Here is a 27088-nt window from a genome sequence, read left to right on the forward strand (position 1 = left end):
TGGGAAACTGGACAGATCATCGAAAAATGAACTAGCCTCATTCCATCCCAGAATAAACTCAAAGTGGATAAAAGACCTAATGTCAGCTGTGAAACCCATAAAAATCTAGAAGAATCCATAGGCAGCAAAATCTCAGACATCTCTCATAGCAATTATGTTTACCGATACATCTCCTAGGGCAAAGGAAACTAGAGAGAAAATAAACAAATGGGACTACATCAAAATAAAAAGCTTCTGCACAGCAAAAGAAACCATCAACAAAGTGAAAAGAGAGCCCACTCTCTTGTATGGGAGAACATATTTGTCAATGACACCTCTGATAAGGGGTTAATTTCCAAACTCTATCAGGAACTCATACAACTTAACCAAAGGAAGACAGACAATCCAATTTAAAATTGGGGCCCTAGCTGGTTTGGTTCAGTGGATAGAGCATCAGCCTGCGGATTGAAGGGTCCCAGGTCGATTTCAGTCAAGGGCACATGCCCAGGTTGTGGGCTTGATCCCCAGTAGGGGGGGGGGGGGACAGGAAGTAGCCAGTCAATGATTCTCTCTCATCATTGATGTTTATATCTCTCTCTCCCTTCCTCTCTGAATAAATATATATATTTTAAAATATGGGCAAAGGACCTAAATAGAGACTTCTCCAAAGTGGATATACAGAAGGCCAAGGGACATACGAAAAAATGCTCATGCTCAAAGTCACTAATTATTCAAGAGATGCAAATTAAAACAACAATGAGGTATCACCTCATACCTATCAGAAAGGCTATCATCAACAAAAGACAAGTGCTGGTGAGGATGTGGAGAAAAGGGAACCCTCGTACACTGCTGGTGGGAATGCAGACTGGTGCAGCCACTGTGGCAAACAGTATGCAGTTTCCTCAAAAAATTAAAAATGGAACTCCCATGTGACCCAGTGATCTTACTTCTAGGAATATATCCTAAGAAACCTGAAACACTAATCAGAAAGGATATATGCAGCACTATGTTCACAGCAGTGCAATTTATAATAGCTAAGATTTGGAAACAGACAAAGTGCCCATCAGCAGATGAGTGGATAAAAAAACTGTGGTTACATTTACACAATGGAATACCACACGGTGGTAAAAAGAAAGAAATCTTACCATCTGCAGCAGCATGGATAGACCTAGAGAGTATTATGCTAAGCAAAATAAGCCAGTCAGAGAAAGACAAGTATCACATGATGTCACTCGCATGTGGAATCTAGTGAACAAAATAAACTGATGAACAAAATAGATCCAGATACATAGAACCATGAACAGTCTGATGAATTTCAGAGGGAAGGTAGGGGTGGGTTGGGTGGGAGGATTAACCAGAGAATTTATATGCATACATGCATAGCCCATGGACACAGACAATAGTGTGGCAAAAGCTTGTGAGGGGTGGGTGCCGAAAGGAGGGGGTCAATAAGGGGGGAAAAAACCCCCACAAAGCAGACATCTGTATTTACTTTAAACAATAAATATAAAATATATATCGCCCTGACCAGTTTGGCTCAGTGGATAGAGTGTCGGCAGACTGAAAGGTCCCAGGTTTGATTCCAGTCAAGGGCATGTACCTTGGTTGCGGGCACATCCCCAGTGGGAGATGTGCAGGAGGCAGCTGGTCGATGTTTCTCTCTCATCGATGTTTCTAACTCTATCCCTCTCCCTTCCTCTCTGTAAAAAAATCAATAAAATACATTAAAAAAAGATAAAATATATATCACTTTGGCAAACTAAACTAAATGTCATTTCAAATATGATTTTATTATTGATTTTAGAGAGAGGAGAGGAGAGGGAGAGAAACATCGAAGTGAGAGGGTAACATTGATCAGCTGCCTCCTGCACACCCCGGGGATTTACTGGGGATTGAGCCCACAACCCAAGCATGTGCCCTGCCCAGGAATCAAACTGGCAACCTCTCGGTGCACAGGATGACACCCAACCAACTGAGCCACACCAGCCAGGGCCTAAATGTCATTTTAGTTGTGATATAGTTTTGTTTTGTTTAAGTGTAGGTTTTAACTAAAATAGACTTAATTTGAAAACTGCAGCCTCACTATACCTTTCTGTAACAAAACTAAATGGCAGCTCTTTGCTGCCATGCTGTGCAGTCTTCACATGCTGAAACAAAAGTAAAAACAGTAGCTGTTATAGAACTAAAGGTCTATTAACTGAGCAGGACTGTATAAGGCATAATGTATAGGTATAAGTGCTAGCTATAATCTTGTTTCCAGTCTAATTTCATTTTACCATAATGTACCTTAGAAGGTACAAGGGGAGGGGTGACACCACGGCACATGATTATCTATCATAATCATCCTTAACATTTAGGTGAGGAGTTTGCAACTTCAAAAAAAGTTACACAAACTGCACCCACTCCTGCAGTCTTCTGCTTTATAAAAATTAACCAATGTGTGTACAGCTCAAAAGAATCACATTTTCATTCCAAGAAGAACAATTTTCTATGTGCCAGTGTGTTCCTACCAGTGGTATATTGATAACAGTATCATTATTAGTGAAGGCAAGCCAGACTTGCCAGGGAGTATGTGCTTCGAGCTGGAGGGGAAAGGACAAGAAGTTAATATTTCCAGGGATCAAAGTCAAGAAGAAACAGGCAGTGGTAAAGAAATAAGTATAATTGCAGAACAGTTTTAAACAAGAAGTGATAAATCTTCAACCTAGAGAGTCATCAGGCACAGGGCAAAGAACACAAGAATGTGTCCCGTCCTCTGTTCCTGGCTTGTTGCTAATGGTTTTATGAAACGTTGGCAAGTCACCTAATTCCCCTCTTCTTCAGTTTCCTTACTATAAAATGAGGGGGAGTGAGTAAGAGTGGACTGGGGAAGATCAGAACTGGTTCCTTCCAGTTCTGACATTCAACATTCCTAATCCATCTGGTTTCTCTGAGGCCATAAGAAAAAGCAATAACTATTCCTTAGTCACCCAAGTTACAGCTTACTGTAGAGGCTAAGGTTCTTAACCTCCGGAGTTCAAAGTTCCACCTGGGCATGAGGAGGCTGGTTGGAATTGCTAGGCCTCAAGTCTCCCTTTCCTCTTCAAATTTGAAAAGCTAATGCTACCAGAGCAACTGGAATTAAGTCTTCCCCCTACCTCCCCTAAATGTTAGGCATCCTGTCAGTTCCTCAATGATCTTAAGTTTCATATCCCACGGGTACTTTAGACTCCACATGTAGGCATCACCATTTCTGGTAAAGACTACAGGGTTTAGAGTTGGATAGCCTTGGGGTTAAAGGCTTGGGTTTTAAGTGCTCCATCACTTACTAGCTGTGTGTCTTTAAGTAAACTATGTAACTTTTTTTCTTAAATGTATTGGGGTGACATTGGTTAACAGGATCATATAGGTTTCAGGTATAGATTTATATGCTACAAGATCTTTGTATTGCACTGTGTGCCCACCACCCAAAGTTAAATCTTCCGTCACCATATATTACGCTATATAACTTTTTGAGCCTCTGTGTCCTTAAATGTAAAATAAGATAATGATATCTTCCTCACATTGATGTTATAAAGATTAAATGACACATAGAAATACATAGAAACCCTTAGCATAGTGCCAGGAAGCTATTTTGTCCAAAACCAGACGTAGCAGAGTAGTACCAGATTATATAGTTTGAATCTTGACTTACCACTTACTATATAACCTGAGGCGAATTACTTATCCTCCTTGTGCCTGTTTTCTCATCTATAAAGAGGATATTAGGATTATCTACCTCTTTGGGGGGAACACTTTGTAAAGTATATTATTCTCTAACCACCATTCTGTGCACCTGAAATTAATACAAAATAATACTGAATGCAAACTCTAATTGAAAAAAATAAAAATATTTAATATATTTTAATAATGTAAATAATACAACTACATTAACAAAAAATTAAAAAAAGAATATCTACCCTTATAGGATTGCTGAGAGGATCAAATAAATTAATACATATAAAGCACGTAGACCAGTGCCTGGAACATGTCAGTGCTATTTAAAATTTACCATTACTATTAATAAATATAACGGGTACATCCCCCAACACACCCAAATCCATCTTCTCTTCTTATACATGGTGAGTTCGTTCAATCAAACCACAAATATTTATTGGGAGCCTATCATGTGCTGGGCAGCATAGAAAGACAGTCTCTGACCTCACAGAACTTATGGAGTCTAGGGAGAAACACAGGCAATTAAATAAGGAATTACAAGGAAAGTATGAGGAAGTGATAAGGTAAGTACAGGGTGCTATGGGAGTATATGGCAATCATGTGCCTTGGGAGTGTGGCATCAGAGAAGCTCCACTTAAGCTGAAAGGTAAAGGATGAGTAGGGGCACCTGGTATATACTTGTGAGGAGAGGGATTGAGAACTTGTACTCCATAACATCTCTTCAACCTGTCTTTTCTTCACACCAGCTGTCTAAAGTCTAACCATCATAATATCCATCTAAATCAATGCTTCTTAAACTTGAATGTGCCTACAAATTATTTGGAGATCTTGTTAAAATGCTGATTTTGATTTAGTAAGTATGGAATAGGTCCCAAGATTATAGTTTTAACAGCTTTCAAAATAATAGCAATACTTCTTGGACTACACTTTGACAAGGGCCTAGATAATTCCATCCTTGTAAAAGCCTACTTCAGTTTATTGATTTAACTTCTTTTTATGTGATTATCATCAGCACAATCATTTCCAAATCTGGATCACATCACTTCCTTGCTCAACAGCTCCCCACCATCTTCAAAACAAAATCCAAACTCCTTAGCATGAAAATTCATGACTTACCATCTACATACTTCCTAAGCCTTCACTCTCTGAATTCCCCCACATCCTCACTCTGAAACACACACGCAGTTTCTCTCTCTCTCTCTCTCTCTCTCAAAATGTACCTTAGCTTAACTTTCGTAGGTACACATTTCCAGCTCCTGGTCTAGGTTAAGAATCAATTCTATGAGTTATTGAGTAATCATCAAGATTGATCTCTATCATAGCACATACTGGTATCAGTTTTGACACTATAATTGATCACTTGCCTGTTTCCACACTAGAACTGCAAGCTATTTGAGGGCAGAGATTATATGTCTTATTCCTGTATTCCAAGTGCCTAATACATAGTAAACAACCAATGAATATGAGCTGAATGAAAAAATGACTTAAAAACAGCTAGCTTGCCCTGGCCGGCTTGGTTCAGTGGTTAGAGTATTGGCCCATGGACAGAAGAGTCAAGGGTTCTATTCCTGGTCAAGGGCATGTACCTCGTACCTCAGTTACAGGTTCCCCAGCCCAAATAGGGGCACCTGCGGAAGGCAACCAATCAATGACTCTCTCTCACATCAATGTCTCTCTCTCTCTCTCTCTCTCTGCTCTCCCCCTTCCTCCCTTCCACTCTCTTTAGAGTAAGAACTAACAAAGCCATAAATAGAAATATCACTATTAACAAAAGTCTGCTTAGTATAGCTAAATGTACATCCTTGCCACTCACTAATACAATCAGTTTCTCAGGTAAACAATTAAGCAATACAACCCAGCCGGCATGGCTCAGTGGTTGAGCATCGACCTATGAGCCAGGAGGTCACAGTTTGATTCCCGGTCAGGACATATGCCCAGGTTGTGGGCTCCATCACCAGTGTGGAGTGTGCAGGAGACAGCCAATCAATGATTCTCTCTCATAACTGATGTTTCTATTTCTCTCCCTCTCCCTTCCTCTCTGAAATCAATAAAAATATATTTTAAAAAAACAATAATTAAGCAATACAGAGACTACAGTACACTAAAGCAGGTACCAAGTCAGCTGCTTTTTCCACTCCCTGTTAAGTCCTCTGGAATCTGGGAGTGGAGTGTGGACTTAAACCCTCAATTTCCCTGAGACAGCTAATAGAGCTCCACTTAGGTCAGAGTTCAGTTTGCTGCACAGTGAGCACCTATAGGTAAAACTGTCCTCAAAGAAAGATCAAGCTTAAACTTGGAAACTTCTTTTTGAACTTTAAAACAACCAGAATAAGAGTGAGAGAGAATTTACATTAAGGGCCCTCAGTTTTACCACAGGTCGGAGGTTAGGGGGGAAGGACTGGACAGTATAGGGTAAAATAATGAAGCATAATGCCATTAAATAAATGTAGAATGTGGACTTCTTACTATGTTCTTTTATTAAAATAAACTTTTCATCGAAATATAACTTACCTATAAAAAAAAGTACACCAATAAAAAAGTTACAATTGGATAGAATTTCAAAAGTCAGCACACCTACGTAACCACTTACCCAGATAAGGAAACAGAACATTAACAGCACCAGCCCTAGCTTCATCTCCGAAATACCAAGGTTGCGGGTTCGATCGCCACTCAGCGCACATACAAGAATCAACCAATGAGCCCTAGCCAATATGGCTTAGTTGGCTGGGCAGTTTTCCCATGTACAAAAAGGTTGCTGGTTCGATTCCCTGTCAGGACACATGCCCAGGTTGCAGGCTTGATCCCAGGTAGGGGGCATGCGGGAGGCAGCCCATCGATGTTTCTCTCTCTCTCTCTGTCTCACCTTTCCTCTCTCTCTAAAAATCAATACAAATTTTTTTTTTAAAAAGAATCAACCAACAAATGCATAAGTAAACAACAAATCAATGTTTCTCTCTCTCTAAAATCAATAAATGAAAAATTCTGAAAACAAATCAACATTACCAGAACCCTAGAACCTCCCTCTCAGTTATTACCCTCAACTGATCCGTTTTGCCTGTCTTTTGTTTTTCAGTTTTGCCTGTTTTTGAACCTGATGTAAATATCATAAAAGATGCACTCTTAAGTACCTGTTTTCCCCTCAGCTCAATATGTTTCTAAGAGTTACCCGAGTTTGTTGCATTTAGCAGCAGTAGTTCATTAATTTTTATTGCCGGAAAGCATCCCATTGCATGGATATTCATAATTTATTGAATACATTCTGTTGAAAGTTGTTTTCAGTTTGGGGGCCATAAAAATATTGTTGCTATGAACATTCTTGTGTATGTCTTACCCATAGGAAAATAAAAATATTTCTGTTGGATATATCTAGGAGTGGCACTGCTGGGTTATAGGGTATACATATGTTCAGTTAGGTAATAGCAAGCAATTTTCCAAAGTACTTGCACTAATTTATACTCCTACCAGCAGAATGTCAGTTCCAGTTACTTCCTATCTTTGCCAGTGCTTAGTATTGTCTGTCTTTTTTACATTTTAGGCACTAAATAAACGGAGCTTATCTAACACACACATTTTCTCTATAAAGCATATTACAGCCTCTTTTGTGCTTAGGAATACTAGACATCACTTCAGCACTACCTCTGGGGGACATTTTAAATAGTGAAATCACCGTCCTTTCCCTTTGGCCAAGGCCATCAGCGGCCTTAAAAGGCTTGTTAAATGATTTCCAGAAAACATGTGGCAAACTCAAAATCTCTTAAGCCCTAACTTCCTTCCCACTCAAAAATCTCAAACCATTTATTTTGTGTGTAGAGGTTGTTCAACTAAAGGAATAAATGTCTGTTAAACTAAAACAACAACAACAAAGCCAAACAAACAGTGAAATCACCAAGAAAAAGCACAAAAATGCAAAAAATGTGGCACTAAGTAGACTATGAAAAGGACGCTTGGATGAGAGGATGAGAGCCACACAGGAAGGCAGAGCTTGCCTTGTCTGACCTCAGCAGGGAATACACACATGCCAGGTGACTCAAATTCCTGCCACTCTGCACACAGCCATGAGTGACTACGGAAACAACTACAAGTATTGATATTGGTGTTACAAGTAAATTTTAGCGAGTAGGCAAATTTGTAAATACAGAATCTGAGAATAATGGGAATCAGCTGTGCTGTTCATCACTTGCTCTGAATAATTCCAAGACAAATTTACTCTGATTTTAAAGATTACGAGCTAATTTGTGCCTACAGATGCAGTAAATACCTTGTGAGGTCCATAAATCACCTCGATTCTACTAGGTAGAGATGCTCTAGTCAAGATCTCCTGCCAAGTCTAACAGTAACAAAGAATGTGGAAGAGAATTCAATCTTCTTAAAGCAATGCTGACACTGTAGTGTTAACATAAGTCTACCCCTGGTTGAGAGAGATCTTACACAATGAAGATTTCTAGAAGGCGATATTTACACATGGAAGACTACCGCTACCAAACAGTCACGCCTGCGCTTGGGCTGCTCTGCTGAAAACCAGCCTGGTACACAGATAGGTCAACGCAACCTAGTAATTCTGCCATGTTCCCCTCCTCAGTCATTCTTCCCCTTCTCCATATCAGCTGCTATGTTCTCTACTCTTCTCAAATACACAACTATAACATCTATCCCTTACACTCAGTACATTGCTTGCACTCCTTTTTTCACAGAGAAAACCTTACCTATATCGATCTTCTTTTATCTCCCTCCTGTTTTAATGGAAGGGGATTCTCTCTTCTCCTCTGTTATGGACTAAATGGTATCACCCCAAATTCGTATATTAAAGTCCTAACTCCCAATGTGACTATACTCAGAAACAGGGCCTATAGGAAAGTAATTATGGCTAATGAGGCCATTAAGGGTGGAGTCCTAATCAAATGGGATTTTCATAAAGAAGACAAAGAGACACCAGAAAATACTCTGTCGCTGTGGCACACAGAGAAAAGGCAATGTGAGGACACAGGAAGACGGCAGCCATCTATAAACCAGATAGGGAGAGCTCACCAGAAATGAAGCCTGATAGCTCCTGACTTTATACTTCTGGCCTCCAGAAAACACATAGTGTTATTTAAGCCACCCAGTCTGTGGTAGTTTGTTATGGCAGCCTGAGTAGATTAACACACCACCGAAATCTAATCCCTCCAACCAGTGCTCTGGGTCAAATTCTCTCTCACCTTCTAAGGGACTGGTCTCTATCAATGATCCCCTCTCACTGGTGTTTCTTCAACCTCTCACCCTCTACTGACTTCTTCCCATCAGCACAGAATGTGTTCAGGTTTCTCCCATCTCCAAAAAACAAGTATATGTGCCACCTTCCCCTTTCAGCTATTGCTCTCTGTACTTACATCAGAGAGAAACTCCGTGGCTTCCTAAGCTCACTATATCCTCAATTCTATTATTTCCATTCACTCCTCAATCTACTACAGCCTGCCTTCTGCAATCCACTGACACTACTTATGCCAAAGTTGCTATGTCCTTGTTGCTAAATCTAATGGAGACTTCTTAGCTTACTTCTCAGGAATTTGACACTATTAATAACTTTTCCTTGAAAGACTCTCTTCCCTTGGCTTTCCTAACATTATATCCATCTTTTCTTTGCGCACCAGAATACCTTCATTCTTAGTCTCCTTTGTTGCTCCTTCCCCACTCCCCCATTTCTGGTCCCTTAAATATAGGAGCTCTTGAAGATTCTAATCTGTTTCCTCTTCACTCAAAACATTCTCTTTCCCATATCCATGGCTTCATTTACTATTACAGTAAACCCTTGATTTTGTGGACCTCAATTGAAAAAAAATTATTTTTAGAGAGAGGAAGGGAGTGGGAGAGAAACATTGATCTGAAAGCCATACATTGATTGGCTGCCTCCTGCATGTCCCCTACCGGGGATCGAGCCTGAAATCCAGGCATGTGCCTTGATTGGGAATGGAACTAGCAACCTTTTGGTGCCCGGGATGATGCCCAACCAACGAGCCATACTGGCCAGGCCACAGACCTCAATTCAATGGACTTGAGACTTAAGGACAAAATTTTCAGACTTAAGGACAAAATTTTTGGTCCCCAGTCAGGGTGTGTATGAGGAGGCAATTGATTGATGTTTCTCTCTCACATCGATGTTTCTCTCTCATCTCTCTCTCTCTCTCCCTCCCTCCCTCCCTCCCTCCCTCTCTCCCTCCCTCCCTTTCTCTCTAAAATTAATTTTAAAAAACATTTAAAATTAAATAAAAAAGAAAATAAATTCATTCACTAACTTATGGGGGGAAAGTCAGCTCAAGAGCTCACTCTTGTGGAGAGAGGGAGGGAAAGCAGAAGAGCTACAGCCAAACATAAATAAATATGCAACGTGTGTACAAACTAAATTCAGCAATTGTCATTCTAAGGTAACCTGAAGGGAATGACCAAGAACACAATCAACACTCTGAGTGGTTGGAGCTGAGGTATGAAAAGTGTTACACACGCCCTGGCTGGTTTGGCTCAGTGGATAGAGGGTCGGCCTGAGGACTGAAGGGGGGTTAGATTATGATCAAGGGCACATGCTGGGGTTGTGGGCTCGATCCCCAGTAGGAGGTGTGCAGGAGGCAGCCGATCAATGATTCTCTCTAATCATTGAAGTTTCTCTCTCTCTCTCTCTCCCTTTCCCTTCCTCTCTGAAATCAACAAAATATATATTTTTTAAAAAGTGTTACACACAATCCAAAGAGTTCATCCTTCAGGTCTCAACTCAAATGACACCTCTTCAAGGCCTTCCTGATCATCCTGTCTGGCCCTGCCCCCAACACTCTGAACCCATTATTTTATTTTCTTCAATTACTTACCACTATATGAAATCACTTATTTTTTTGTTTCCCCATTCTAGAATTTAAGCTTCAAGAGGGCAGAGACCTTATCTGTACTGTTTACCTAGCATAATGTCTGATACATAGAGATACTCGGTATATGTTGAAAATATACAGCTTCTACCACTGAAGGCATAGTAGTAGCCAGAGAAATTACAATAACAAGCAAAGAGCTGCAGGAGCACAGCTCAATGCTTGTGGGATCTGGAAAGGTTCAATGAGAAAATATTAGATTTGGATCTTGAAGAAATGTTACTTATACCTAACTCTTTGAGTTTCCAAAATTGTCATGGTGCTTCACATCTTCATGCCTCTAAGAACAACAAGGAAAAAAGAACTACGTTTATTGAATACTTTCTACATTCCAAATACTATGTAGTTTTGGTATGTATTATCTCATTGAATCTTTATAATAACCTGTGAGGTAGGTACTTTTATCATCACCATTTTATCTGAGAAAATGGAAGTACAGGTAGGTTAGGTAACTGATCCCAGATCACAGCTAATGAGAGGCAGAGCAAAGACCCAAATCTAGGTACCTTTGCACTCTATCTGAAGTGCCCTTATCCTCACATGTTTGTTGAATGAACTCCTATTAACCCCAAACTACCTTGTAGGTAAAAAACCCCATCCTCTCTTAGGCCTTTTAAAACAATAGACAAAAGTAAACGCAGTTAATCCTGGTGTGATTCTGTCCTGGGTTTCTGTTCTGCAAACAAGTAGTCTTTATCTTCATCCACCTTCTCTCCCACCAAAGTGCATGTCATCACCCCATGAAGATTCAATGGACATGAACATGAGTTCCCGAGGCCTCAGAACTGTCTTTTCAGTTATGAACTGAAGGCTGACAAAGATCATCACTTTTATGATGAAAATGAGCACCAATTCTCTTTAAGAATGGTCAGTTTAGAGGCTGGTACAAAGGATAAATCGCACATTTTTGAAGCAGAGGCAATGAATTAAGAAGGCAGTCCAATTAAAGTAACACTAGCAACTTTGAAAATGTCTGTACAGCCAACAGGTTCCCTTGGTGGCTTTGAAATAACATCACCTGTGGTCTTATGGTTGAAGTGTGGTTCAGTGTGGTTGGTGGACAGCACTTAGTAGCTGTGGAGGAAGATGTCGAGTCAGAAGATGAAGAGGAGGGGGATGTGAAACTCGTAAGTATATGTGGGAAGCATTCTGCCCTGGAAGTGGTAGCAAGGTTCCACAGAAAAAATGTAAAACTTGCTGCTGATGAAGATGATGGTGATGATGATACTTAAAAAGAAATTCTAAGTAATGGCAACCATTGTAGGAAAGGAAAGCTGTTTTTCTTTTCTTTTTTTAATCCTTACCTAAGTACATATTTTTATTAATATTTTAGAGAGAGAGAAAGAGAGAAGGCGGGGGAGAGGGGAAAGGAGAGGGAGAGAGGAAGGGAGGAAGGGAAGGAGAGAAAGAGAGAGAGAGAGAAACATAGTCTGGTTGCCTCCATATGCACCTCGATGGGGGACTGAGCCCTGACCCTGGCATGTGAATCGAACCCATGACTTTTCGTGTACAGGATGACGCTCCAACCAACTGAGCAACACTGGCCAGGGCAAGATGATGTTTTTGATGAAGAAGCTGAAGAAAAGGCTCCAGTAAAGAAATCTGTACAAAATACTCCAGCCAAAAATGCACAAAAATCAAACCAGAATGGAAAAGACTCAAAACCATCAACTCCAAAATCAAAAGATCAAGAATCCTAAAACAAAAAAGGAACAGGAAAAAAACTCCTAAAACACCAAAGGATCTAGTTCTGTAGAAGACTTTAAAGCAAAAATGCAAGCAAATATAGAAAAGGTGGCTCTTTTCCCAAAGTGGAAGCCAAGTTCATCAATTATGTAAAGAATTGCTTCTAGATGACTGACCAGGAGGCTAATCAAGATCTCTGGAAGCAGAGGAAATCTCTTTAAGAAAATAGTTTAGATACTTTGTTAAAATTTCCAGCTGTCCTTTTTAAATTCAGAATGAGAACTTTCCTTAGCATGTCGGATAAACGTCCAGGTTCCATTGCCAAGAATGTGTTGCCCAAAATGCCTAAACTGTTTTTAAAGATGGAAGCCCACCCTTTGCTTGGTTTAAGTAGGTATGGGATGTTATGATAGGACATAGTCGTAGTGGTGGTCAGACAAATAGAAATGGTGGGGAAACAAAAGTATACATGTGACATAAACTCAATAAAAAGTAAACACAGTTGAGAACCATATATATTTGGGGTAAATGATTCCGAGTAAACTAGGTTGTGCAACAGTGTCAATAATCACATGTACAACTGACAAAGTGTGCAAAAGGAAGTCAAATAAGTAGTTCATAATTATAATTTATGAAATCAGCCAGTAGCAGGTCATGGTCAATAATGTTCAAAGCAATTCTTAGTATAGAACTACAACTCACAGGTTATTACATCCACTTTTCTCTTATCTACTTTTCTTCCTTATCCACAATACAAAGCAGAAGGAAGTCCAGAGAAGGAAGACGTTTTACAGAGACACCACCTCTGTCTCACAGACACCAGAGCACATTATTCTATTTTATAGATGTGCTAGTCCACTTCCAATGGACATTTAGATTACTTCCTATCTTTTGCTATTTGTAAATCACCATGATAATACAGTAATGACTATTATTCTATATATGATAGGTCACACATGTGGAGAACATCTATAGAATAAATATCCAGAAGTATTAGTTATTATTCTTTTTGGAAAAGATGACTTTTGTCATTACACCCCCCCCCCCAATCCATGTACAATAAAAAATGAGGGTAGCATATCCACCAGCCACAAGCTAAATAATTATTGCACCCTAGTTTTACAGGCTCTTTCATATACATGGGTATAAACCAATACCCTTTTCCCTAGAGCAGTGGTTCTCAACCTTCTGGCCCTTTAAATACAGTTCCTCATGCTGTGACCCAACCATAAAATTATTTTTGTTGCTACTTCATAACTGTAATGTTGCTACTGTTGTGAATCGTGATGTAAATATCTGATATGCAGGATGGTCTTAGGCGACCCCTGTGAAAGGGTCGTTCGACCGCCAAAGGGGTCTCGACCCACAGGTTGAGAACCGATGCCCTAGAGTATTAGCTCAGTGATTTCAAGTTTAGACTAGTAGTCCTGAGTTTTCTGACCTGTCTCCATGCAATTTCTTATTACAGCTGGGTGTTTGTTTGTTTACAGATGTTTTTAGAGCAGTTTTAGGTTCACAGCAAAATTGAGCAAAAAGTGCTGGCAGTTCTCATATATCCCCTGCCTCCTAATACACATAGCCTCTCCCACTATCAACTTCCTGCATGAGAGTGATACATTTGTTACACTGACAAATCATTATCACCCAAAGTTCATAGTTTACATTAGGGTTCATTTTTGGGGATGTGCATTCTATGGACTTGGCAAATGTATAATGACATGTATCTGTCATCATTATACTATCATACAGAAGAGTTTTACTGCCCTAAAATTCCTGTGCTCTGCCTATTCATCTTTTCTACTCCACCCCACCTCCCACCCCCCGATCCCTGGCAACCACTGATCTTTTCATTTTTTCACTGTCACCTTAGTTTTGCCTTTTACAGAAAGTCATAGAGTTGGAATCACATAGTATGTGGCATTTTCAGATTGGCTTTTTTTTTTTTAATCTGAACAATAAAGATTTAATTTAAAAAAAAAGAAAAAAATAATAAATAGAAAAAAAACAGGTTAAAGATAAAAAATAATAATAGAGAGAAGCTACAAATATCATATCATTCCGTTGTGCATCTGAAAAGAGTGTGTTATATGTCCATTATATTTCAATAAAACAAAGTTTTTTTAAAAAAAAGATTAAAAAAAGAATATGTAATTTTTTGGAATATTATTTCTAGCTTTCTTTAACTTTCTTATTGAGCTGTAATTTACATGAACTAAAATGTACAAGCCCTTTTATAAGCATGTAGGTTTTGACAAACCAAGTTCACTGTGACCCTACAAGTCAAAAACCACCCACTACCAACCCCCCAGTTAACTCCTGTTGCAATTTCTGGCATCATAAATTGCTTATCTATTCATGTATTTCACATACTTTTTGACTGTCCATGGAGTTCTTAGAATTATATAGTATACACTCTTTTTGTCAACATACTGTTTAGATACCCAGTGATATTTCATGAATCAATGATTCATTCCTTTTAAATTTTTTATTTAAAAAAAGTTATAAATTCAAAATCTTCAAAGTACATGCAAGCTGCTCCTCCCAGGGGGTCCGGACTGAATGTTCTTGAGCATCTCCAGGAAGGCCCGCGAGGATGGTGCCTCCACATTCTGGAAGGTGTTCTGGACTCTGCTGAACAGGATGAAGTAATTCATCTCAGGCCAGATGAACCCGAAGTGGTTCTCATCGAACAGGATGAAGACTCCGGGGTGGCGCCCGGTGCAGGCCAAGCCATTTAAGGTAACAGTATAAGTAAAAGTGTCCACACCATAGAAACACATCCTGCAGGTTCGGGGGTAGGTCTGGTCCATTGAGAGCACGCCCACAGGCAGAACAAACGGAACAGGCAGCTCCTCTGAAGCTGCAGCCAAGGACTCTCTGACGCTGGGCTGGGCAGGGCTCTGCCAGCCATGGCCCTCGCTTTCCTCAGTCCCGTCTTCTTGCTGCTGCTGCCGCTCCCGGATCACCTGCTTGTCAATCTCCTGGACCACGCGGGAGAGCTCGTTGAAGTTGCGGAAGATCTCGCCATCTGGCAGCTGGATGCGGCGCATGAGGTGGATCTCTAAACTGTGGTTGGAGTCTCCCGTGACCTTCGTGAGCCTGGCATACTTCCCATGGAAGCTGAGCATGGCAATCGATAGGCCGTAGGCACTGCAGTTGCATTGGAAGAGGCCTGGCCTGATGAGGTCGTCCGGTTGGCTCGGTGGGAGGTAGAGGCGGCGGTAGGTCAGGCAGTCATACCGCTGTCTGACCTTCTGCACCAGCACCCGCCCCCATTCGTCCCTAAGCCGCGCTGGTGAATCCTTTCGGTGGTCTGTCTTCTTGCACTGGGTGGTGAGCCTGTCCTTCTGAATCTGCATGTGGCAGTTGTGGGGCCTGCTGTGGCGGCCTTCCATGCACTCCACCGTGGCTGATTTCCGCTCCGTCAGGCGAATTCTGAACGTGGGCTCGAATAGCATTGGGCAATCCACATGGGCGTTAAGGCAAGGCCTGAACGTCCAACCAGTAATGCATAAGCCGTCCACCACGACATTCAGCAGTCCTCTATAGCCCTCAGTATCTAGCTGCCACAATCCCAAAATGTGTCTGTATGGGTGGAGCAGCTTCGCATAGACTTCTCGATAAGACATACTGATCTTCTCCAGATTCTGCAAGTTTTCACAAACGCCAAACTCCTCTCGGCAGCGCCGTCTCCAGATGCTGTCGATGTGCAGGATGTGGTGGAATTTGATGCAGGCCAGGGCTAGGCTGGGCAGATCGGTGACGGGGAGCGAGGAGAAGATCTCCACCAGCAGCTCCACCGGCAGGTCCTGCAGGGAGCAGTGCGGGGGCGGCGGGGGCAGCATGGGACTCGAGAATCCTCCACTCCCCACACAGCACTCGTCCGCTGACTCGTCCACCTCGATGTGCTTTTCTGCCCAGGACCGGGCTGGCTTGCTGTGGACCACTGCCATCTCAGCTGGGCCCTGGCACTCCCAACGGCACCGCTTGCCATCAGCCGCTGCCATCTCAGCGGGGCGCTGGCACTTCTGACGACACCGCTTGCCATAGGCTGCTGCCGTCTCAACAGGGCCCTGGCCCTCTTGACAACACTGACATCCCCGCGAAGAGCCCACAACGCAGAGGCAAGCACACTCCTCCATGCCTCCAGGAGTAACAGCCACTGTTGGGGTCCAACCCCAGCAGGTCCAGGGGTTCCCCAAAGGTGTGGACGGAGTCGGCAAAGAAGGAATGACACGGAGACAGTGTTCAGCTGATCAGCAGCCTAGCCAGGATCTCTAGCCAGGATCTCCAGCCAAGTTCTGGTGTTTATTGTCTTGTTACATCTGTATTTATACCAGTTGATTTTAATCCTGTCAATTTCTATTGCAAAGGTTAGGGCGTTTCTTATTTCCATTCCAGGGAGTAAAGATTATGTAGCTTAAGCGTGATTGTTTGTAGTTAAAGGGATTAACTACCCGCCTGGCACTTAGTTAAGGGGTTTTATTCTCTCCCTAACTTCAGGGGGAAATCCCTACCTGGGGAAACAACCTTTCTTGGAGAGGTGACCTTGGTTAAAACACATAGCGCCAAGAAGGGGAGCAAACATATTAAGAACAGTATGCCGTATACGCCAGGTCCCTTGAGACATATGCTGTGCAGATGTTTCTTCCTTGCAAAAACTGTGTCAAGCAGCAAGGATGGACGCTTCCGGCAAGCCACCACAGCCTGGGCCGCTGTGGTTTATTTATTTGTTTATTTATTTTTTTATGAGTTCTCTCTTTTTCTTTTTTGCTCCATCCCTCATCACCCCCACGACCCTCCACCCCAGAGCTGTCAACTTGCTCTCTATGAGTTTGTTTACATTTTGCTTGGTACTTAATTTTGTTCATGAAATTCCACACATGAGTGAAACCATATGGTACTTGTCTTTCTCTGACTGGCTTATTTCACTCAACATAAAGTTCCCCAGGTCCATCCATGCTGTCTTAAAAGATAAAACTTTCTTCCTTTTTACAGCAGAGTAGAATTCCACTGTGTAAAACCACAGCTTTTTAAGCCACTCATCTACTGAAGGACACTTGGGCTGCTTCTAAATCTTGGACTGGACATAGCGGTACATATATTCTTTTGAATTAGTGTTTCTGGTTTCTTCAGATAAATTCCCAAAAGAGGAATCGATGGGTTATAAGGCAATTCAATTTTTAATTTTTGAGGTAACCCCATACTACTTTCCACAGTGACTGCACCAATCTGCATTCAACAGTGCACAAGAGTTCCCTTTTCTCCACATCCTCCCCAACACTTGTTGTTTGTTGATTTAATTTTTTTTTAATTATTTAATTTTTTTGTTAATCCTCACTAGAGGATATTTTTCCATTGATTTTTAGAGAGAGTGGAAGGGAGGGGGAGATACAGAGAGAGAAACATTGATTGGTTGCCTCCTGAACATGCCCTGACTAACCTTGCTAGTTCCTTGGGTGAATGGATGCCCTCAAAAAAAAAGGTTCACAGGATCTGCCCACTGTGAACATAAGTTTCCTATGGGCTGAGACTGGCCCTGCCCATTCAGACAGGCTTCCATTCTCATGTTGAGAGCAGCTAGATCCCTTCTCCCCACTTTTCTGGATTCCTACCAGAGAAACACTCTGACCTTTGGAGGGCCCTCTTAGTGCCCTAGGAGGAATTTGATTTGCCTTTTGTGAGGAACAGACATTTAGGGTGGTTTATTTGATACAGGGGTGTAAATTCCATCTGCCACAGACACTGACTTCGATCATTTAAACACTAAAATATCCCAATCCCTCCTTTGAAGTGTGGACGAAAGGGGCCACATGCTGACCTGACAAGCTCAGGAGAGGCCTGCATGGCAGTTTTGCAGACTCGGAGACCTAAAGTAACCACAAAGGATGGTCTGAAATTAAACCTTAACTAAAAGCAGTTATGGTGGGCAGTTACGTCCTAGGCCAGTATCTTCACTGAGAAGGTCAACTGAGCCCATCTGTCTTTCTGCATCTATGATAACATATCCTTGAAATGTCTGGGTAACTTGTGACTTCCCTGTATCTGGAGCCCCTGGGGCACAACCAGGTGTGCTGGGCCCAGGACAGATGCCACAGATTCTTTCATTTATCATGTTAATTGTTCCTGCACCCACCTAAGTATGTGTCCATCATTTTACTTTTTATCCTATTCTAGACCGCCCCCCCCCCACTTCGCTTAATCCCACCTCCTTAAATCTGTCACCAATGAATTTCATGTAACCCTCCTTTGATTGCAATGTATAAATACAAATGTAACCCCGCCATTCTTCGGAGCACTATCTCAATTTGTTGAGGTTCTGCTTCCCCGCATATGTCGACAGTTTGGCTCAAATAAACTCACAAAAATTCTTTACAGGTTTCAATGGTTTTTTTACGTTAACAGAAGAATAGCCCTATATTATTATTGGTATGTAACTGGGTAATGGGTGTAAAGACTCTTCTTTTAGGACCCTGAATTGATGGGGTTTTGGGGGACGATCTCCAAGGGTTCATGTGTGTCTGGTGGGTCAAGGAGACCCTAGGAATGTGAGTGCAGCTGGTGTATGGCGCTAGGAGGGCTTGATCAGCTAGTGAAGAGATCCAATCATCTTTTCTCTCCCGGGATTGAGAGAGCCAGGGACACCACTGCCCTAGGAAGAAATCTGTGTAGGAAGGTCAAAGGCAGGTCAATAGAACAAAGGAGAGACGGAGGCTGCTGCTATGGTTAGAGGAAGAAAAAAAAATAGAATATTGGGGGATTAGTTATGGTTATGGGAAATATTAATTGTGCTCTGTTAACCATGATTGCCTTGCGTTGGTTCAAGAAAGGACATTCTGAACTGGGTAAGAGTTGTATGCCCCTGGGACCTGGGAGTCAGTCTTGGACCAGGGCGTTAGCCTTGGAATGTGGTCCATTCTCACTCAAGAACAGCCTATTATCATGGAAAGATTGACAACTTTGTTGCCCAAACAATGGAGTCCCACCCCAGCCTCCTACTTCTCCATGCCTGTAATCCCTGCTTCCCAGGTAATCTTTGTTTTATCACAGATAAGAAGCTGGCTTATAAGGGGCTGCAAAGCAGTTATTTGTGGATGACCTGTTGCTCTCTCATACTGCTGGCATTATAGGAATAAACACTCATATATGATTCAAAAAAAAGTTATAAATTCAAAAGAAATGGAAACAATAGTAAGAAAGGTCAAATAAACCCTTCACCCAAGATCCTCCAGGGGTTACATCTAACATGATTAGACCAAAATATCAACACCAGGAATCTGACGTTGGTGCAACTTGTGTATTTATAGTTCCATGTCACTTTAACACATATGTAAATTTTAAAAACCATCAAGGCAATCACGACAGGAAATGATTCCATCACCACAAAGATCTCCCTTATGCTGTCCCTTTACAGTCAGGCCTCCCCTCCTCCTCCTCACCATCACGAACACCTGGCAACCATGAATCTATTTTCTAGCTCTATAATTTTGTCATCACGCATTTTACACATGAGGTCTGAGTAATAGGAGTTTAAGCATGACTTTTTAAAAAATATATTTTCATTTATTTTAGAGAGAGGGGAAAGGAGAGGAATAGAAAGACAGAAACATCGATTAGAGAGAACATCAATTTGCTGCCTCCTGCATGCCCCCTAGTGGGGATTGAGTCCACAACCCAGGCATGTGAGCCCTGATCAGGAATCAAACCATGACTTCCTGGATCGTGAGTCCACGCTCAACCATTGAGCCATCCCGGTTGGGCTAAGTATGACTTGTAAAGCACCGTGTATAACTTAAAAGTAACTACACAGAAGTTTCAAAGTTTACATACAATTACTATCCTAGAAACAGCACTGCTGAGGGATTGTAGATCAGGGCTCTGCTTTAGGCCTGCCATCAGTGAGCTGTGTCATCTCTGGTTCTGTGTAAAATTTGGTATTATGCTGGAAGACTTATAGGATGCCCCAGGCCTCTTTAGTTCTACAACTCTAATCTTTCACACACTAATGAATCAACCACTGGCAAATCGTAGGAAATGGAAAATAATCTCTAAAATACAAAGCTCCTCCTGAAATACAGAGTGAGATGAGATGCAGCCATTTACAAGTAATCAAGAGAAATCATGCATTGTGTCGCTGATTACCTCTTTAAATCTTTATACATAATGTAAACATAATGTAATACAACAATACACACAGAGATACATATTTATACGTATGTCTGTATATGTCTCAGCCAAGTAGCTCTAACTTAAAGAAAATACCTTTCCTTAACCTGGTATCTGAAAAGATTACAACCTTGTTTTTACCTTTTATGATCTTTGTTGTCTTAGGAATAAAAGGGTTTTTCCATATAATGGTTGACAATCAAAGACTGCATAAAAATCATTATTCTGGCCAAAACCGGTTTGGCTCAGTGGATAGAGCGTCGGCCTGCGGACTGAAAGGTCCCAGGTTCGATTCCGGTCAAGGCCATGTACTTGGGTTGCGGGCACATCCCCAGTAGGAGATGTGCAGGAGGCAGCTGATCAATGTTTCTCTCTCATCGATGTTTCTAACTCTCTATCTCTCTCCCTTCCTCTCTGTGAAAAATCAATAAAATATATTTAAAAAAAAAATCATTATTCTGCTTCCCCTCAGGAGTTCACACAAAAAACAACACAAAATTACCACTACCTTCCCTGGGCTGATATCAGGCCGAAGAAAGCGAAGGCAATCTGAATAATTAGACCAGGTTTTATTTAAACTGTGTATAAAATCCCATGTTCCATTGGGGTTACAGCGTCGCAAAGCCACTCCTTTATGATTGAAGTCATAAATATAAGGAGGGCAGGGGACAGCCAAGATTTTCCCCACTGTTCCTCTGGGCCAACAAATGAGTCCATCCCATTCTGGAAAGCAATTTCCCTCTCCTTCCTGGAGCTGAGCTGTGATGGTGAGTTCACACTCTACTTTAGCTTTCAGCACAAGAACAATCTGCTCTTCTGTAGTAATGGTGCCACCAGAATCCAACTGGGCTCCAGCGAGCAGACCACAGCGGAGCAGCAGGCACCCCAAGAGGTGGCGCGACGCCCCGGGTCCGGCCATGCCCGGACCAGCCCAGCCAGACGTGGGCCGCTCTGCCCAGCGCACGGGAGAGCTCCGCGCTCGCAACTTGGCGGGCGCGGGTCCAACTCGTGGCCGGGAGCTCAGCGCGGCTGGGGTGGCCGGGCCCGGGGCCACCTGCCCGGGGACGCCCTGGCCGGGATGCGATGCCCGGGTCTCGGGTCGGGTCCGTCCTGCCGCGCAGCGGCTCGCGACTCGGTCTCCAGATTGGCTTCTTTTACTTAGTAATATGGACTTAAGGTTCTTCCATGTCTTTTCATGGCTTGATAACTCATTTCTTCTCAGTGCTGAATAATATTCCATTGTGTAAATGTACTACAGTTTATCCATTCACTTACTGAAGGACATCTTGGTTGCTTCCAAGATTTTGCAATTATGAGTAAAGGTGTTATGAACATTCATGTGTAGACATAAGTTTTCAGCTCATCTGGGTAAATACCAACATGTGCAACTGCTGGATTGTATGGTAAGAGCATTTTTAGTTTTGTAATAAACTGCCAAACTGTCTTCTAACTCCTTCTCACCCTCCTTCCCTCCCTTCCTCCCTTCCTCCCTCTCTCCCACTCTCTCTAAAAATCAATGGGAAAAAAATAAAATAAAATAAAAATCAATGAAAAAAATATCCAAGGGTGAGGATTAACAAAAAATTAATTAAAAACAGCCCACCTAAAACAAACAATATCCTACTGCCCTCTAGTGGGGACAAACTGTAGGGATATACCAAGTGGAGAGAGATGGGCTAATAAAACATTGTTCACAGGAATACTGAATAGTGACAAATGATTTTCAGTTTTCTCCTCACTCTTTTTAAAATAAAAAATCCAAATAAGAAGGAAACTATTTTTCTATCTTAAGGTATGTCAATCAAATGTGAATGCAGTGAAATAGAAAATTGGGTAGAAAAACAAAACAGGTGTTTGGAATTTATGTTCCCATAGTATACTTCCCTATACAGAGGAAATGAGAGCCAGAAGTCAGAGGTAAAGAGGAAGGATTTTACATAATTGATTGAGCAAGGATATAAATGAAGTGGTTTAAGATATGTAGTTTAAATACACTGTCAAGATTATGTATATGTTGATATATATTTTTATATAATGCAATACATAATAATCTATAATAATAAAAGCATAATATGCTAATTAGACCAGATGTCCTTCTGGACGACTTTCCGGATGAAGCTGGGGCTGCGAAGAAGCCCGGGTCCCGGGTGCCTGCCAGCGGCCGGATGAAAGCTGGTGCCGGCAGCCGGGGGAAGGAAGGCCTACTCTTGCACAAATTTCATGCATCGGGCCTCTAGTGCATAATATTAGATGCACACACACAAGGTATTTTTCTGGAATGGAGCACAAGAAGCTATTGACAATAATGATTATCTGTGGGGACAAGGAGTGAGTAGGCCTTGGGAAAGGGGGATTTATATATTTTAAATATATGTAATAAATGCACTTTTAAAAGTATAGGTCGCCCTAGCTGGTTTGGCTCAGTGGATAGAGGGTCAGCTTGTGGACTGAAGGATCCTGGGTTTGATTCCAGTCAAAGGCACATGCCCAGGTTGTGGGCTAGATCCCCAGTAGGGGGCGAGCAGGAGGCAGCTGACCAATGATTCTCTCTCATCATTGATGCTACTCTCTCTCTCCCTTTCTGAAATCAATAAAAATATTTTTTTAAAAAAAGGTGTACTTCAATCATTTTAAAACAGTAAAATGAAATTTTACACTCTTCTACATGAACCTCTAAAATACATGGGAAGTGAATAATATTTTGTTCAGAACAGTCTGTTCCAGTAGTTGATTATAACTAACTAGAGGCCTGGTGCATGAAAATTCGTGCACTCAGGGGGGGATCCCTCAGCCCAGTCTGTGCCCTCTTGCAGTCTGAGACCCCTCAGGGGATGTCTGACTAATGGCTTAACAAGAATCCTTAATGCCGTTAATCAGACATCCTTAGTGCTGCCATGGTGGTGGGAGAGGCTCCTGCCACCGCCACTGCGCTGGTCAGCGATGAGCCTGCTTCTGGCTGAGTGGCACTCCCCCTGTGGAAGCACACTGACCACCAGGGGGCAGCTCCTGCACTGAGCATCTGCCCCCTGGTGGTCAGTTGGCTTCAAAGTGACTAGTCGTTCCCCAGTCATTCTGCCATTAGGTCAAATTTGCATATTACCCTTTTATTACATAGGATTCTTGTTAAGTCCCACAGGGTACAGAGCTACATTATATATCAAATTCTCAAACACACAAAAGGAGAAAACCAATCAATTTAAAGTACTTTTCAGTATCAATTTGGCTCAACAAGTTAATTCTTTAAATATTTCCATATCCCCCACAAAGCTTCCAGGATCTGAAGGAAGAAATCCAAAATGTCTGCTCTCTGCATAACTCATTCTTGAACAGGCTCTTGTTCTGCTATTAGCTCTAAAGTCATTTTTCCAAATGGTGTGTCAAAATTTTCCTATAGGTCTAGAAGAATGTCCTGCTGAGTCTCAAAGTCTTTTGCTAATTCTGCATATACCTCCATCTCTGAGGAGTCCCAGCCTCACTAGCTAATGAGCCTTCTTATTAGAAGACTGAGATTATGGGAAGTTCCCTCATATTTTAATAATTTTTGGGGGGTATATTCACCTAGCTTTTCCTTCTTCCTTCCTACTTTAAGGAAGAGATCTGTCTCATCTCTTCAAATTACTTCCCTTATACTTTCGTGTTATTTAAACAAATTTTTAATCTCACTATTTAATTAGTCTAGCCACTTAGGTTGAAAACTTGAATCATTATTATTCTTCCTCTCCTTCTAAAAATGTTGTTTGTTTCTTCTTGATACTACCTTTGAGTTAACTCAATAGGGAAAAGGACTCTAAAAAGACTCTCAGGTTACTACCATCTGATAGGTAGTAACAAGGTCCAGAAACACCACTATTTTTATTATAAGGTCCTCCCTTATACTTCTGCAAATGCCTTTTCTGTCTCCTTTATCTGTACTCTTTACTCTTTCCTATTTACTTTCTATTTGCCTTCCTTACTTTTCTCTAATGCCAAAGTGTATGCTACTTCCTATCTGAAGTTTTACCTTTATAATCCATTCTTATTCATTTCTGTTAAATTTTTTGAATTTTGTAAGTTTTAGTCAAACTCTATTGTAATTATACCTAAGTCAATTATCTGGCTTATGGCCAGGCTCCCTTACATTACCATCTTCCCTTTAAGCACCCGCTAGATCAGTAGTTCTCAACCTTCTGGCCCTTTAAATATAGTTCCTCACGTTGTGACCCAACCATAAAATTATTTTCGTTGCTACTTCATAACTGTAATGTTGCTGTTATGAATCGTAATGTAAATATCTGATATGCAGGATGGTCTCAGGCGACCCCTGTGAAAGGGTCGTTCGACCGCCAAAGGGGTCGTGACCCACAGGTTGAGAACCGCTGCGCTAGATCTTTGCAGCTGTTGGTAAATTCTCAAGATTATAGGCAGATTTTATAGTTCTTATTTCCACTATCTTATCCAAAATGTTTTATATGTAATCATCTGTGTGTCAATACTACTCTAGAAATTCATAGAATTCTATAAGGGCACTTTGGGGACAATGACTTATCTTACTCAGTCTTCCATTTCCATGCTCATTGGCCCCATCACCACCAACACCACCGCTGCCACCACATACCTCCCTTCCTTCCCATATCTCTTCATCTCTCTGGAAAGTGGTACCGAAGAATTATATGCTGTGCTTTTAGTTAATTCTATCTGTAAAGATAAGTTGTAAGAGTAATTTGTATTTCCAAAAGTATGAAGTAGTAAAACACTGAATAAGACTCCCACTGTAAACAACTACATATGTAGCATAAACACCTATTTAAATTTATGACTTGGTTGGCCAAAAGTTATGAACTGGCAGGGCTAAAAAAGGGAAAAACCCCAAGTAAAAACTGTCCAGCTGAGCCATTCTCATAATTCTGACCCACAAAACTGCAAGCAAAGTAAATGATTGTTTAAAACCTCTACATTCTGGCTTGGCTGGTGGAGTTCAGTGGTTGAGCATTGCCACATGAACCAGGAGGTCATGGTTCGATTCCCAGTTGGGGCACATGCCCTGGTTGCGGGCTTGATCCCCAGCAGGGGCGGTGTAGGAGGCGGCTAATCGATGATTCTTTCTCATCATTGGTGTTTCTCTTTCCCTCTCTCTCTTTCTCCCCACTCTCTGAAATAAATAAAAATATATTAAAAACAACAACAAAAAACCCCTCTAAATTCTGGCAGTAATTTGTTACGTAACACCACCAACTGTAATAGGTATTACAAAGTACTGTAGTGGACACAATCTCCACTTTATACTATTTGGAATCTTGAAGACATCTCTGCTTCACTTCTATTTCTTGTCCTAGAATTTCAGAGAGATTTTTAAAAATTCCAAACCACTCTTTTCTTAGGTGTGGAAACTTAGGTGTGATTTCAGATAAATGAAATCACAGAACTAATCACGGACCAAATTAGTAACAAAATATAGATCAGTAGCCCTAACTGGTATGGCTCAGTTGGTTAGAGCAGGGGTCCTCAAACTTTTTAAACAGGGGGCCAGTTCACTGTCCCTCAGACCGCTGGAGGGCCGGACTATAGTTTAAAAAAAAAACTATGAACAAATTCCTATGCACACTGCACATATCTTATTTTGAAGTAAAAAAACAAAACGGGAACAAATACAGTATTTGTATTTGCATGTGGCCCGCGGGCCGTAGTTTGAGGACCCCTGGGTTAGAGCATGGCCCAGTCTCGATTCTATTCTGAACTGGTCCGGGGTTATGGTTTGATCCCTGCTCCAGGTGCGTATCCCTGCTCCAGGTGCGTATGTGAAGCAACCAATGTTTCTCTCTCCCTCTCCCTTCCTCTTTCTCTGGAATCAATGAAAAACATATCCTTGGGTGAGGATTAAATAAACAACAACAAAAAACAAAACCATTGATGATTTTCAAGGTACTTTTCCCCCCTAACTAAAACTTTTTTGTGTCTTCTCCTTCCTTTCTTTATTCCACTCTTTTTCCTTGTGGCAGGATAGTCAGAGTAATATCAATCACTTACCCATGTGTACTTCCCTCCAAAGAGCTCAGGCTTATGTACAATTCAAGGATTTAAAGAGCATTTCCTAGTCCGGGTGAGCCTCTAGCCTTGTAAGATGCCAGCCTCCCAGGGCTGTTGATAAGTATGTATGAATTATCTCCAATAGAATGCAAATTTGTTACCAAGTGTATCTTGGTAAGGAGGTAGGGGCAATGACAGTAGAAGGGCATTACCTGAGTAATAAGACTTACATAGCTTCCAGCAAGGAAGACAGCAGGAGTCCATTCCTGATTTAGACTGAAAACTGCTATGCTTTTGTGACTGTAATATGCAAAGGTCATTTACAAGTCTAACAATTTCCTAATAAAGGTCTAATTAGCAGTAAGGGAGGCTGGTGCATTGGATAGGGTCAGGAAGGAACCAAGAAAAACAGCACCAGAGAAACAGATGATAAAAAAAAAGAAAAACAAAGCGGAGTGAGGCTGCATGAATACAGCAGCGTAACTATGAAGTTATGCAGACGTCTTCTCACAGCCCACATTACAACTACAGCTGGATTTGTAGTTTTTGATTTATATTTAACTGGTTTCTATGTATAAACTTCTGTAGCATGGCCTTGAAGTAAGATTGCTAATAAGAGGACCTTAAAGTTTCTAAATTTCAGCTTAAAACTATTTGAAACCACCCAAATG

General features: G+C 41.5%; 1 protein-coding gene and 2 pseudogenes across 1 annotated transcript in view; 1 reads left to right on the forward strand and 2 right to left on the reverse strand.

Moving 5' to 3' along the window:
- Positions 1-27088, reverse strand: part of AHCYL2 (adenosylhomocysteinase like 2) — a 168399-nt gene that overhangs the window by 63595 nt on the left and 77716 nt on the right.
- Positions 11290-12477, forward strand: LOC102435821 (annotated as a pseudogene).
- Positions 14765-16473, reverse strand: LOC111825917 (annotated as a pseudogene).

This window comes from Myotis lucifugus, unplaced genomic scaffold (assembly GCF_000147115.1).
Source record: "Myotis lucifugus unplaced genomic scaffold, Myoluc2.0 scaffold_46, whole genome shotgun sequence".
Classification (NCBI taxonomy): domain Eukaryota; kingdom Metazoa; phylum Chordata; class Mammalia; order Chiroptera; family Vespertilionidae; genus Myotis; species Myotis lucifugus.